The sequence below is a fragment of the Cydia amplana genome, chromosome 12 (genome assembly GCF_948474715.1).
Source record: "Cydia amplana chromosome 12, ilCydAmpl1.1, whole genome shotgun sequence".
Classification (NCBI taxonomy): Eukaryota; Metazoa; Arthropoda; class Insecta; order Lepidoptera; family Tortricidae; genus Cydia; species Cydia amplana.
The window spans coordinates 3,615,502-3,631,044 of NC_086080.1; the positions used below are offsets into that span (position 1 = coordinate 3,615,502).

General features: G+C 38.1%; 1 protein-coding gene across 1 annotated transcript in view; it reads right to left on the reverse strand.

Moving 5' to 3' along the window:
• Positions 1-15,543, reverse strand: part of LOC134652821 (potassium channel subfamily K member 18-like) — a 236,122-nt gene that overhangs the window by 84,263 nt on the left and 136,316 nt on the right. The window lies entirely within an intron of this gene.

A 15,543-nucleotide genomic window follows, 5' to 3' on the forward strand; every position in this document is an offset into this window, starting at 1 on the left:
AATTTAGATTCATAGGAAACATATATAGGTAGATAATTTAGATTCATACATAACAAATACATATGAATAGGGAATAAAAGTGTTCATTTCTTCACGGTTTGTTTCATGAACCGTGCTTGTTCTATTTCGGTTAAGAATATAATTAATAAGCTTAGAATAAATATAAAAGGGGAAAAATTACCGTCTTGGGTGAGACTTGAACTCACGGCTTATGGATCGATACTCCAGCGCTCTGCCACACTAACTACTAACTATACTTAATAAGCTATATAAATGCGTTATAAAAACGTTTCGATAAACGCCAAACTCGGCTATCGGGTAGATTTGACGATACTTGGAACACACGAAGCAAATATATACAACATATCTCCTTACCAGTAAAATAAATTAGTACCCATAATCGAATTTAAACTGTTGTGAGACATACTAACATTGTCACGTACACGATACACGGCCGTCGTGAACGCTGCTCGCACGGTCAGTGCTTGAATAAGGAGACCTAGGCTCTCCGAAACATGTCGCACGAGCAGTGACATAAAACAAGTGAGTCTCAACCGTAAAATTATTCAATCTAAATTAGTACCACTGAAAATCCTCAATTTAGCTTTTACCGGCCTATACATACACGTTCTATTTCCTCAGAGGAAAACATTTTCGCTTTCAGGGGGGCTACCGCCAAAACCGAAATTCGCAAATTGCGGGGATCTTTCTCTTTTACTCCAATGAAAGCGTAATTAGAGTGACAGAGACAGATGCCCGCAATTAGCGAACTTCGATTTTCGCGGTTATAGCCCAGGCTACCTACCGTAATTAGATAATTGTATAGGCCGGTCCTTCGCCATGCATAATGTAGTTCCTAAGGGACGCGCTTTAGAGGAAGAAGGGTCGCTTCTAAGTGTAAGGCCTGAGTGGACGCTCGAAGCGGAGCGTTCGGCGGGGCGTGCACCGTAGCGTCGGGCTCACAAGTAATTTGAGTAGCGTGCACTAAGGCCGCTACTATACGTTTGCATTTGTTTAACATGCACGCCGCACGCCCCGCCCCGCTGCACGCCCAACTCAAGCGTCCACTCAGGCCTTACACTAATACAGTGGTTCCTAACCTGGGGGTAAAACTGGTATTTTACGGGGGTAATAAGCAGGGCCCACAGACTTAAATATACCTAGATGACGCAAATGCATCTACTTCGCGTGTCCGAACCCCGACGAATCGTCGAGGTTGACCGTCGCTACTGACAGTCCACGCGCGTCAGTTGGTGCAGCATTCGTAAAAAATTAAAAAATGCCTCGTTGCGTGATAAGTAACTGCAACAGCCCAAAAATTGCAAGCACCCAAGGGCAAGGACATATTTCCTATCACAGGTAAGTAATTTAAAAATGATATTATGCGTAAATTCATTTTAAAACAATTTTTTAAGTATTCCAAGTTGTGTTTCCAATAATATACCTAAGTAACTATAGATTAACGGTACAAAACTATATTTACATTACATTGCGCGTTTGCTTTGTGCGTTTGATCTGACGTTGTGTGTTAAAGAGTCGATGAATATTGTAACAGCGGTACTGTCGCGCATCGCTTCGACTTCGTGGTACAGGCCATTTCTCATTCGTCCGTCAAATTTAGCGACTAGTGTTGTTCGTTCTACAATATCAATAATCGATTCTAATCGATTACTCGATTTCGAACAGACGAATGATATTATCTAGTATTAAAAAAAAAACAATTTAATCGTTATTATTAAAAAGCGGCCAAGTGCGAGTCGGACTCGCCCATGAAGGGTTCCGTATTTAGGCGATTTATGACGTGTAAAAAAAAACTACTTACTAGATCTCGTTCAAACCAATTTTCGGTGGAAGTTTACATAGCAATGTACATCATATATTTTTTTTAGTTTTATCATTCTCTTATTTTAGAAGTTACAGGGGGGGGGGACACACATTTTACCACTTTCGAAGTGTCTCTCGCGCAAACTATTCAGTTTAGAAAAAAATGATATTAGAAACCTCAATATCATTTTTGAAGACCTATCCATAGATACCCCACACGTATGGGTTTGATGAAAAATAATTTTTTGAGTTTCAGTTCGAAGTATGGGGAACCCCAAAAATTTATTGTTTTTTTTCTATTTTTGTGTGAAAATCTTAATGCGGTTCACAGAATACATCTACTTACCAAGTTTCAACAGTATAGTTCTTATAGTTTCGGAGAAAAGTGGCTGTGACATACGGACGGACAGACAGACGGACAGACAGACAGACAGACATGACGAATCTATAAGGGTTCCGTTTTTTGCCATTTGGCTACGGAACCCTAAAAAAGGAGGGTAATTAGAATTTGAACAGACAGAAAGGGGAAGGCCCCCGCTCCGAGTCGTTCCTCGTGCAAAGGCTGTCCGTGGTGATCCAGCGTGGTAATGCTGCGAGCATCATGGGAACCTTTGCACCAGGAACGACTTGAAGCGTTTTGTCTTTTTTTTTAATTTATGATTTTTATTTTTATTTGTAATTTTAGATATATGTAAATATAATAATTCAAAGGATTAGATAGCACATATATACTTAGTGAGTTATATCCAAAAATAGTTATTTGTACAACAAGTGATCAAAGTTTGATATTTCTTCGAGTGCTTATTTGAGTCCCGTGCAAGCGAAAGATTCTATAATAGATTCACGAGTGTAGCGAGTGAATCTAATTTAGAATCTTGAGCGTAGTAAGGGACTCAAAAGCGCACGAGATGTAAATAACTTTGATCTCGTGTAGTACACAACATTTTTCACCTCAGCGCAGTGAGAACATACCTATTAGACAACTTGAAAAATGTAATCCTTCTTCATCACTTAATACCTGCACTCATGTTTTCTTAAGATATACAAACAATTAAGTTTAATTACCGCAATGGAACACAAAAACAAAACGTAATAATAAATTCCAGTAAAATAATATAGAAATAACAAACATTAACTGACACTTCAATCGCCAACTTTGACAACAAAAAAATCTTTGTAAGATACGGTCCGAATTGCGGATACGTACTATTTGTCAACTATGGTAGAAATTCTTAAAAGTAAAATAATTAATTTTGCGTGATGATCTGTGTATTTTTTGAGTTCGTTATTTTAATTGTACAATAAAATACCTAAAATATAGTATTTTATCAGTTTTTATGAAATCTTAAACTTTATTTTTATTAATTAATTATTAAGAATTCATACTCGTACGTGGTTTGGAACGATGCGGTCTGAAGTTTTTCGGGGGTCTATTATAAACCGTGAATATACTGTTGAATGTCGTTTTAACTTTTTTTTGTCTGTTTCTTTTTGCTAACAGTGTAAAAGGGACAGAGATAATAGAACCCAAGTATTTCGAATTTTTATTAGACCCCGCATGTTGAAATGACATTTGACTATAAAGGTCACTTGAATGTCATTTTGTCTCACTCAGTGAGCAAAATCGCATTTTGCTCACTGTTTTTAAGAATCAAAGTACCCTTGTTCGAGCTGCTGAGGTGAAAAAAAATTGTATAAATTTTATACCTATACATATAAAAAAAATATTAGATACAATCTTTTTTTAGAATAATAATAGAATAATATTTTTAAAATTCAATTCAAATATTATTTAGGAATCTAATAATTCCGTTAAATGTCATTCGTCCGTCAGAAAATCGATGACATTCACGTTAATCGATTTGTGATTTATAAGTTATCTAAAATTATGTTTCTTACCTTGCACTTCTATACTAATCTCTCCTGTTTCAATAAAATATCAACGAATATACTTAATATTTTAACAAACTTACTTGAGACTACGCGAAGGGATCCACCAGCGTCGACAGAATGAAACCGCTCAAAAGCGCGTCCTCTCACATTGCTACTACTCGGCGTACTATTCGATTTTTGGCGTGGTTCGCGGGGAGCGGGAAGTGAGCGAGCGAGATCGCAGATATAAAATCTATGAGTATGAGCAAGACAGTTGAATCGTAGCGGGGCAGAGGGGCATCGGTGTCTTTGAATCGGTTAGGATTTCCCATCACTAAATTGCGGCTGTGACGTCACAGTAGGTGGTAAGAAGTCGGCACGCTTGGTTTCAATACAAATCGTGATATTTGCTTTATCTAGGTATATTTAAGTCTGTGCCAGTAAAAGCTAACCTAATATAACAATACAACAAACGTACACGTTTTATTTTTTATTACCATTGGGGGGAGGGGTAAAATCAGGTTCCTTAGTTAGTCATAGGGGTAACCGGACTGAAAAGGTTAGGAACCACTGCACTAATACGTACAAACGGACTACGTTTTCCATTCTCATTTATCTCTCTGGATATTGAAATTAAGGAATAGCAGATTGTTAACCAAGGGATGAAAGGCACTCATTTCTGTCGAGGCAGTTTATAACAATATAACAATATTTTTATTGACAATAAAAGTTTAACAGGCACATTAATTAATATAATAATCCGAGAATGAAATAGTGCCTTTCACCCGAGTTAAACACTCTAAGTAGGTAGGTACCTACTTTTCATTTCGAATACGAGGAAAGTAAAATACACGTGCGTTTAAAAAACACGGCTAAATAATACTATACACCACTAAACACTAATACTAGTGTTCAGTATTAGTGTTTCTTGAGGGTACTTTCAATAAACAATTTAGATAAAAGTATCAATATTTATAGAAGAGGGAGTTAAATATCAGAATGGGCATTGTATAACAAGTCCAATTAGAATCAAATTTCAATTGCTTGTAGTAAAAAAAAACGTACTTGGAGAGTAAAATGCTCTAGACTAGTGCAGAAACGTATTTTTCTGCACACCTTTTAGAACAACAATGAACCTCTTAAGGATGACTCACGTTAGACCGGGCCGTGTCCGGGCTGGAGCTTCCAGCCTTACTTTTCTATGACAATGACAGTTGATCACGTGATGCTTTCCATAGAAAACTAAGCGCCGGAAGCTCCAGCTCGGACACGGTCCGGTTTAACGTAAGTCATCCTTTAGAGAGCATGAGAAATGAAAAATATCTAGGTATTTACCAGTACCTATACAATTCCAAACTATTCGAATAAACATCCGCTCACACCTTTAGAATGCAGAAAGACAGTCAATAGCTGATGTGAATGGAATATTTGCGAAGTGGAGTGCATGCCGTCTGCAAGTCCATTTTCGTTTGTCAAAGGCATGGCCGGCGCCGCCCGGCTCTAGTTTACTACACGCTCAATAAATACTACTTCAACTATAGATGTGTCTTTCGAAATTGTAAAAGAATGGATGGCTAAAATCGAAGAGTAATGATACATTTAATGTATTTGCCAATCACTTCTTATGTAGGTATATATCACTTTTTTGTAGACATGTTTCTGGAGGTTTTGTAAAAATTAATCTAAACTGTCGTGAGACATATTGAATAGTCAAAAAATGTCCATACCTACCTATTTATTCTACACTCCAAAGGGCTTACACAATTGTAATGAGCTTCACTCGCCCAACGTATTAAAAGATATAATTTGACCCTCACTAAAACCAAAATCCTCATTACTCCTTAATCCGAAAGGGTACAAAGCCAACGTACCTACCTACCCTGGTTCTTTGCAGAACCAAGGTACGTTGGCTACATAAGAACACGTTTAAGAGGATAGTGGATGACCGCTTCTCTACACAAACGTGGGAAACTTTCTCCTCTAGATTTAGAACAATGAACTTTTGATAAACACGCTGACAATATCATTACTTTAAAACAAACTCAAAAGTAAATGCCGTCCCCGTCACCTGATACAATGATAGGTACCTATTTAAAAAGCAATAATCTTTGACAAAACAGATTCTTTCTTTTGGATGTATCAAGTATTACTTATTCTTTTAAGCTATGCAAAAACAGACTCGTGCCACTTGTTAGGTGCTCGTACTGACAATGTATTGATTGTAATTAAATTCAATGTTATGATTTAATGAAAATTACCTAATGAAAATTAATTAATGAAGGAATGAATACTTATGTTATTTCACGCCATTCTTACTGACAATGTCTAGACCGTAACGTCAACTTGACTCAAGGTTTGATTTATCTGACCCACAAAATCAAACGCAAATATAAATACCATCCTCATCGCCTGTTACGATGATAAAGGCTTTGTCCAAAAGGTTCGTGGTACAGTCGCCATCAGGTATATCGGAGCGGCCAAGGTGCCCACAAATATCTGTACACGCCTCCATTGTCAAGGCGTTAGAGTGCGTGTTCAGATTTTGTGAACACCTTGGCCGCTCCGATATATCTGATGGCGACTGTACAAAAAGCCGGTAACTGTTTCGAATGGGCAAACACAGAGAACACTCGTCGGAGATTGGATCCGATTCCGTTACACTTTGTCGGCTCGTAAGTTTAGTCGTCCAGGCAGTTTAGATTCCTGGTGAAATTTTGCATGATTTCGATTGGATTAGGGAGGAAACCATATGGGTAGGTATTAGGACATCTTAATAAATAGTTTAGTGCGGGTGTATATATAGACTTCTGTTTTAATTAAAACAATAACTGATGAAAATCTTTCTATAAAAAAAATTACTAGCGGGGCAGGGCCCAAGCTGCCGGTGGTCAGAGCCGCAGAGTGAGGAACCGACGTACAATACATTATTATTATTTATTATTAAATATATTTCAGTTCTTAATCAAATTTCATCAAAACTTAACGAAAAAACCGATTTGCATGACCGAAGTGATCCCATTTTAAGTGTTCGGTAAACAATTTTTTGTACGGAACATTTAAAAAATCGTCAACAAAATAAATATCGACCCACTTATTAATTACACAATTATCGCACAACATAAGAGCCATGTATATATTATTGTACCAATTGTCATCAGATGTCATCACTGTGCCAAAAATCTATTTCCATGTATGCAGGAACGCTCCTTTTCGAAGAGGCTATTATGTCCCGAACCTCATATGGCACAGTTTGAGTACACAACAGCATGCATACGAATCGGAATAATATTGCCAGAGACATGTCAATGATAGAGACATCGTCTTTTGAATTGCGTAATTTGCGTATGGAAATGATTCCAATGCGTATCATCAGTAGTAGACATAAGGATTTTTCTAGCACGAACGAGGCAACGCTAGTGACTTCCGATATTTAAGTATTAGTTTATCGATACCTATCTTATAAGTGCCATTTATACAAAAACCACATTTAGAAATAACGCCGGTGTTGCGCGTTATTTCTAAATATTATTATATTTTCCGGCGTATGCTCGATAATAACAAAATAACAATTTGATATCAAAATGTAACTATGAATTTTCGTCATGATTTGAATTTTTACAGGCAGTCGTGTACATTAGACCTGTGTGTTTTTCGGACTACGGTGTTATCAAAAGTCTCAAGGTACGTAGGAATTCGTAAAAATTGACGGTCTATGAAATTTTCTCGTCTCTTATTGTACATATTCTTCAAATCCATGTCGAATATTTTATTCAGGGTGTGCCGACGTAAATGTACACTTTTATGCGACGGATTGATCGTTGCTCTTGGAAAATATTGTCGAAAGAGATTTTATTATTTGTCATAGATATTTGTGTGTACAGTCAGCAGCAGAAGTTGAGCGGGCGAGGTGTTCAAAATTACCTTGACACACTCTTATTCTCTTAACAATAAAGTCGCGTCAAGATTATTTTGAACAACTGGCTCGCTTAGAAACTTCTGCTGCAGACTGTATGAATTTGTTGTTAGGTTAAGCGAACTGAAATTTAGTCTACGTTGGATCTTACCATACTTTTTTTTATCGGCATTTAAGCATATTCTAAGTTACTTGTATGTGAGGCGTGTCAATCCTTATAAATAAACTTTGTTTGGTTTAATACTTGGTAGGCCAGGAAACTTGCAAATTTAAGCCAACTCTGGATACTGATTTAAATTAGTTGTATTATTAAATTATTCGTAATTCTTTCGCCAAGAATATCCAAATCGGTTCTTTCTCGTTCGGAAATTCTTGTTTACCGCCCTTAATACACAAGCTGAAATAGGGTTCTTAGACTGATTAATGACTAATTTCGTTCTATCCAATTAGCCTATTGACTAAACTATAATCCGATCCAATGATTTGTAGTTGAAATAAAACCACAAATGTTTGTCCAATCACGCTATTGAAACCATTGGCAGTAATGAAATAAGTAGGTATTTGTTAAAAGAACAAATTAATAACTGTTACTACAATCAGATTAAGGATGACTCATGTTAGACCGGACCAGAGCTTCCGGAGCCGCAGAATAAGTAATAGTATTATCATACATAACGGACACGCACCGCCCCGCCCCGACTCGGATTACCTCGCCCCGCGACAGCAGATTGCCGAGCTTTTGCCGAGCGCTCAGTTCGGTTAGCGACGCGATGATGGAACGTGCCGGTGTATTGTGCTATGTACGGGTCCGAGTGTACACTGTGTGTTATTGTAGAAATAAATAATCAAGTTTTTCAATTTAAAACCATGAAATATGTATAAGTCAATGAGGCTAACTTTTGCTTAAAAATAATAATATTATACGTCACATACCTACACGCCGAGCTACACGCCTACCGATTTTATTGTTCCTGAATTAAAACCCGTTCGTTGAATTTATGAATGTTAAGTTAACATTTAAATGTAAGTACCTACATTCTACACAGATATTACTCGTAAATGTTTTATTTTTAGTTTTACACTCTTTCCACAAAAGAAGAACTTGTGCTCGGAATATTCGCGGTTTTTTTTTAATTGTTTAATAAATTATGTACCTATGTTATATAAAATCAATAGGTATCAACAATAACGAAAAAATATAATAAAATGGCGTGTTGAAAGTCCAAGTACGTGCAGGACTATAAACAGACAAAGCAAATTCAACAATTTGGCAGTTAACATAAATATGTTAATTGCCGAAATCGGTTGAATGTTGAATTATCCAACGCAGCGGGCGGCTCGTCGTGTCACTTCGGTCGGCCTTGGCAAGCTTCGGCTTAGCCTTCCCCGCGCGCCGCTCGAGTGTCAGCCCTAAGCGACTTAGGGCCAGTTGCACCAACCACATTTGACAGACTGATCAACGTCAGCCCGCGCGCCCCAGCGCTTTACTATGAAACTTTCCATACATATAAATTTAGCGAACTCTTTTAACGATACGAACAGTTTGGTGCAACCGACCCTTACTCACACAATGACGCGTGTACAGAAGTGCCGTTCACACATATAAATGCAAATGATTTTCGATGTATGGCGATTCCGCCCTGTGCCGGAGCTTCGTTTTCTATGGAAAGCATCACGTGATCACCTGTCAAGTAAGCGCCGGAAGCTCCGGCCCGGACACGGCCCGGTCTAACCTGAGTCATTCTTTACTTGCCACGTCATGTGAAGGACCCCGCTAAAAGATGTCAACTGAATAAAAGCAGCACGCACGGGACGCAAGGACACCAATATATAACGACAGTAAACGTCGTATATGCTTGATCATTGTCCTGCAAGTGAGCGACGTTAGTAGCCAGGGGGCTCTCACGGAAACGTTTAGCCTTTCTTGGCAGGAGGCGGATACGGCCACGAAAACCACGGAATGAGAAAATATTCATAATGAAATTATTTTTTAAATATACTCGTATTAAGTATAGCAGTTCCGTTCTCTGAGGATCGTAGTTCTAACTTAACCTTACCTACTTTTTTGGTAGCAGTTCGGCAAATGAAGGATACAACTAAATGGCGTGTTGTTACTTAAGACAAAGGCGCGAGTCAGTGTACCCGACTGAGCCACCGTTTCCGATCCTAACCTAAGACACTTCATAGACAGAAGCGAGTGCACGCGCACGCGTCCACGCCAGGCCGCGTAAACAACGTGCTAATCGCTGACGTTCTGTAGCGAACGAAACGTAACTGTCACTGTTGCACTGATATCGAACCTTGGCTAGGCCGGCAGTTAGCGTTGCTCTTAATATTTTCCGTTAACCCGTTCACCCGCTCCGTGCACTCGCTCAAGTCAGAGAAGGGCCTAAAAGACCGAACGGAAAATCACTGCATAGTATAAAACAAAGTCGCTTCCCGCTGTCTATCCCTATGTATGCTTAGATCTTTAAAACTACGCAACGGATTTTGATGAGTTTTTTTTAAATAGATATTCAAGAGGAAGATTTATGTAGGTATAATTTGTTAACCCGTGCGAAGCCGGCGGGTTTCTAGTGTAGTATTATATTATAGCTACTCCAGCGTATTTAGTGGCCCACCCACAAGGGTGTTTCGGGTACGTATTGTGATGACAATCATCGAGGGCTCTCAAGGATTGAAACGCCAGGACCAAAGATGTATATACAATTTACCTGGAGATATCCCTGTATTTTTCTTCTTTTCTTTGGTTTTACCTGCAATGACAGATAATAAATAGTTAGATAAGAATACGAACGTATTTAACACTAAAGATTATACATATTTTACAATAACAACAATTTTGATTTTCTTTTCTTGTATGGCTTTAATAAATCAGTATTTATATTTCGCGCTGCAGTAAATAAATAATAACACTAGCATTCTGGAGCAGTGCAAATACAAATCTGCTTGAGTGCTTGCATGTTCACAAGCATTACTCAAACAGTTACAGAAAATTATTTCCAAGAAGAGTCTGTACGTCATTATAAAATAAGGTTTAGTTTACGCTATAAAAATAATATAAAATGTATATTATACCTGGTCAAGCAAATCTTGTCAGTAGAAAAAGACGGCAAAGAAAAATCGCGGATTAGCAACACTACGTTTGAATTGTTCGAAAATCGCGTGTCATTAATGACGACCGGTCTGGCCTAGTGGGTAGTGACCCTGCCTGTGAAGCCGCGGTCCTGGGTTCGAATCCCAGGGCATTTATTTGTGTGATGAGCACAGATATTTGTTCCTAAGTCATGGTTATTTTCTATGTATTTAAGTATTTGTATATTATATATATCGTTGTCCGAGTACCCACAACACAAGCCTTCTTGAGCTTACCGTGGGGCTTAGTCAATTTGTGTAATAATGTCCTATAATATTTATTTATTTATTAATATCTTATCTGTGGAACTGTTTTGTTTACATTTCATCGTTGTTCGATGTACATTGGTGCTTTTCGTTCGTTTCCTAGGGATACCATACTTTAGTTTGCTTTACAATGCTTGTCAGTATCCGGCTTGACAGACTATATTATACAGGGTGGTCCAAACCTTGACGTCCAAAAATTTCTTTTAGATTCCTCTAGTAGTGGGCTATCAGAATATACCCCATGTATATTAGCCGATTTTTTGTAGTTTTCGAGTTATGAATTTTTGAAGTTTTTTTTGGTGAAAATTTTGGGGGTGAAGTAATTTACTCATAAAAAAAACTATTAGATTTTTTTTAAATGTTTCTTCTTGTAGCATACTCCTTAATAAATGACGTAATTATTTAAAAAAAAATCAGCGTCCTCACGTTGATACAAGTTGTAAAAAAACATGACAGAAGAAATTTTTTTACGCTCAGGCATGTCAAGCTTAGATTTTGCGCTTAAATAAAAAAAAAATACAAGCTGTTACAAGGACTTCTGCTGATTTTAAAAACTGATAGACCCTAAGTGTTTTAGAAAAAGGTAAAAAAAAGTGACACTTAATAGTCGAAATTTGTCAGAATCGGCACTCAAAGGAGCTGAGGTCGAAAGTTCCCAAATTAGTGAATCACAAAAAAATACGGTTTTATTATTCCTAACTTTAATAAAACACAGAAATGACCACCATGAGTCAATGTTGTGACATGCTATAAGCGAATCATCATTTGGGTAAGCTTAATCATTATCTTAACTGGACCCGTGTCGCGGCGGGTTGTTATCTACAAAGGGTTCATTTTTACCTACTCCCACCCCGCCGACTACTGTCTCCATACACACTATTGTTTAATAAGTTCACATCTTTACACACCCACACACACCCACACCCACACACACACACGCACACACACACACACACACACCCACACACACGCACGCACACACGCACGCTCGCACACACGCACGCACGAACACACACGCACGCACGCACACACACACACACACACACACTTTAATGCGTGCACGTGTGTGTGTGTGTGTGTGTGTGTGTGTGTGTGTGTGCGTGTGCGTGTGTGTGTGTGTGTGTGTGGGTGTGGGTGTGTGTATGTGTGTGGGTGTGTAAAGAGGTGAACTTATTAAACAATAGTGTGTATGGAGACAGTAGTTGGCGGGGTGGGAGCAGGTAAAAATGAACCCTTTGTAGATAACAACCCGCCGCGACACGGGTCCAGTTAAGATAATGATTAAGCTTACCCAAATGATGATTCGCTTATCGCATGTCACAACATTGACTCATCGTGGTCATTTCTGTGTTTTATTAAAGTTAGGAATAATAAAACCGTATTTTTTTGTGATTCACTAATTTGGGAACTTTAGACCTCAGCTCCTTTGAGTGCCGATTCTGTCAAATTTCGACTATTAAGTGTCACTTTTTTTTACCTTTTTGTAAAACACTTAGGGTCTATCAGTTTTTAAAATCAGCAGAAGTCCTTGTAACAGCTTGTATTTTTTTTTATTTAAGCGCAAAATCTAAGCTTGACATGCCTGAGCGTAAAAAAATTATTTCTGTCATGTTTTTTTACAACTTGTATCAACGTGAGGTCGCTGATTTTTTTTTTAATAATTACGTCATTTATTAAGGAGTATGTTACAAGAAGAAACATTTAAAAAAAATCTAATAGTTTTTTTTAATGAGTAAATTACTTCACCCCCAAAATTTTCACCAAAAAAAACTTCAAAAATTCATAACTCGAAAACTACAAAAAATCGGCTAATATACATGGGGTATATTCTGATAGCCCACGACTAGAGGAATCTAAAAAAAATTTTTGGACGTCAAGGTTTGGACCACCCTGTATAAAGATTCAATTCTCGTAGTAGAATTAATTTTAATCGTCAAACAATCCCCTAGATGTCGCTGCACCGTGCGTGAAAAATCTTACATTATTCCGGTTTTTTTTAAGTTCTAATTTTAGTGACATGTTTCTGTGGGTCGGATCCTTTTCCCGTCCCGTCCCGCGAACCTGCCCTGTAACAATTCCGCGTAGGTATAGTCCGACAAGAAATTGTAGAAATTAAAAGCGGCCAAGTGCGAGTGGGACTCGCCCATGAAGGGTTCCGTATTTAGGCGATTTATGACGTATTAAAAAAAAAAACTACTTACTAGATCTCGTTCAAACCAATTTTCGGTGGAAGTTTACATGGTAATGTACATCATATATTTTTTTTAGTTTTATCATTCTCTTATTTTAGAAGTTACAGGGGGGCGGGGGGGACACACATTTTACCACTTTGGAAGTGTCTCTCGCGCAAACTATTCAGTTTAGAAAAAAAAAATATTAGAAACCTCAATATCATTTTTGAAGGCCTATCCATAGATACCCCACACGTATGGGTTTGATGAAAAAAAAAAATTTTGAGTTTCAGTTCGAAGTATGGGGAACCCCAAAAATTTATTGTTTTTTTTTCTATTTTTGTGTGAAAATCTTAATGCGGTTCACAGAATACATCTACTTACCAAGTTTCAACAGTATAGTTCTTATAGTTTCGGAGAAAAGTGGCTGTGACATACGGACGGACAGACAGACGGACAGACGGACAGACAGACAGACAGACAGACATGACGAATCTATAATACAGTGCGTATAAGTTACTCTATGGTTTACGATGGGTGCTAGTGTACATCTGACGCTTTTGTTCGGAGCTACTGAAGGATGAAGTTGCGATGGAATCGGTTCTATAAGTGGAGTGTTTACTTCGTGAATCATAAAAATGTTGTCTGGTATATTTGGAAAACTAAAATAAGTATACTTAAGCTTTTATTCTAGCTATTTATTGTTTAGTACGGCTACCATCAGTTTGGCACTGACATAAACGCCGTCGAGAACGTAATTTACTTTCTATACATCTCGCTCGTACTCGCATATTTGTGCAAACGAGATGTATAAAAAGTAAATTACGTTCTCGATAGAGTAAATGTCAGTTTTGACACTGTCAGTGACTCATGGTACGGGCTTAGGCGTATATTAAAAAAAACTATGTACCTACACTAAGGTTAAAATTAATCTTAACAAGATTCTTTTTTTAATACTGTACAGCTAGTATGTGAATAGCTGTGCGTGGCAGGTAGGTTTTGTAGAAACACACAGTTAAACCATAAACAACACAAAGTGCCCAGGCATCATCACATTTCCTCATCAACCATCAACACATCGAACAACCCCCCGCTACCCTGAACCGTTGCGTCGGTCAAAGGCTAAACATCAAAGAATTTATAATTGTGCAAATTTACCTGGCGCTTAATTACGGCCCTTCGACGCCATTTTGTCAGAAAAATGGAGGCTGTTTGTTAAGCTTTAATTGGCAACACGCATATTTAAGGGACAAAAAATCCTTTTTTGCTGTTCGGGTTTCGGACGGTGTCATATTTTGATAACTTATAATGTTTCGTCGACGTCTTGTTTTTAACTTTCGAAGTTTCTGCCTGACTTAATTAGCGTTAATAAGGCCCTGAGTCTGGACTTTTGCGATTATAATACTTTATTTCGCAATTACTATATCACCGGGCTACTTGCTCTAACCCGGGGTTAACCGGTCAAACCGTAAACCCAGTGTCAAATTGTACTGGTAACCTATACCATGGTTTAACCGGTTAACCCAGGATTAGTGAATGGTGGAAGTGGCCCTTAAGGTGACAGTCCATTTGCAACCGCAGCTGCACTACTGTTCATTTTACTATGGAAATTGTCAGTAACAGCGACGCGTTCAGTACCAGTAGTGCAGCTGCGGTCAGAAATGGAATGTTACCCTTATCGTTACATGAGTGAATTAACGTTATTTTTCTTGTTACTCGTTGCCATGGTTACGGTTTGCCTGGTTCAGTCTTCAGTCTGATTTTATGTTATTGAAAACCAATTAGGGTAGGTGCGTCACTTTTCGTCCGGCTCTAGTATTCGTCCGCTTGATATGGACTTATTGCAATTCTTAATGTATAAACAATATATCTATCTACATAAAAATTATCTTTCGCAAGTAGCAAATTGAAAATCAAATATATTATTTGCTAATTTGTCAAGTGGACGAAAACTAGAGCATGGACGGAAACTAGCGTAATGACCCTATACATTTCTAATAAACTATGCTAGTATTGTCGCCTAGCTGACGGGACAAAATAACAACAAACAAAGTTCATCCACCCACATTATATTCCAGCATAATGATGCTGCAGTATGATGAAATGTCATCATACCCACAAAATGCCCGGAGTGACCTCATGAAACCGCTTAACACCCGTGGGTTCAAAAGGTGGGCTCCCGGTTCGTGACTTGCACGTACAATTTAACAACATAATATCTGGGTGACCGAGCTTCGCTCGGAAAACATATAATAACTCGGAAATGCGCGTTTTCCCAGAGATAAGACCTAGCTAGATCGATTTTTCCCCCCCGAAAACCCCTATATACCAGATTTCATCGAAATCGTTAGAGCCGTTTCC